Source organism: Triticum aestivum, chromosome 2B (assembly GCF_018294505.1).
Source record: "Triticum aestivum cultivar Chinese Spring chromosome 2B, IWGSC CS RefSeq v2.1, whole genome shotgun sequence".
NCBI classification, from domain to species: domain Eukaryota; kingdom Viridiplantae; phylum Streptophyta; class Magnoliopsida; order Poales; family Poaceae; genus Triticum; species Triticum aestivum.
Window position 1 is genome coordinate 7,107,522 of NC_057798.1, and position 751 is coordinate 7,108,272.

Sequence of the window (751 nt, forward strand, 5' to 3'; positions counted from 1 at the left end):
CAAATTTGAAAACTAATGGCACTAACAAAAAATTTATAATTTTCCTAAAACTAAAAGCAAAAAGAATTAAAAAAATAAAGCAAAAACCAAAAGAAAATAAATAATGCAGAAAACAAAACAAAAAAACTGGAAAAAAATAAAAATAGCAACAATAAGTAAAGAAAACAAAAAACAAAAAAATGCCTCCTACTGGGCCCCCACGGCCTGAATACGACATGAAACGGTACTATGGGCCAGGATTCAGGCCCACAGTAGGCCCAGAAGGCCCATCAGGCAAAGCAATAGCAAGTAGGCCCGAAAGCCTACGGTAGAGAGGAGTTCGAGATGGGTGCGGCAGTGGGGCTTATAAACCACTGCGCGCCCCTCTCAACTAGCGAGGTGGGACTAAACTTTGGCCCCGACGCGGGCAGCACAGGGCCTTTGGTCTCGGTTGGTGGCACCAACCGGGACTAAAGGGGGGGCATTGGTCCCGATTGGTGGCACCAACCGGTACCAAAGGTCGCCGCTTCCCGCCCTTTGGGCTGCCGAAAAAGAGGCCTTTGGTCCCGGTTGGTGGCACCAACCGGGACTAAAGGGGGCATTGGTCCCGGTTGGTGCCACGAACCGGGACCAATGCTCGTGGTATATAAGTAGCACTTCGCAATTTTGCAGAGTTCATCACCACAGTTGCCCCCCGACGATGCCGAGCACATTGTCGCCGCCAGGCTGCCCCGAGGCCGCCCGCCGCCCCCGCCATCGCCGTCGCTGTCGC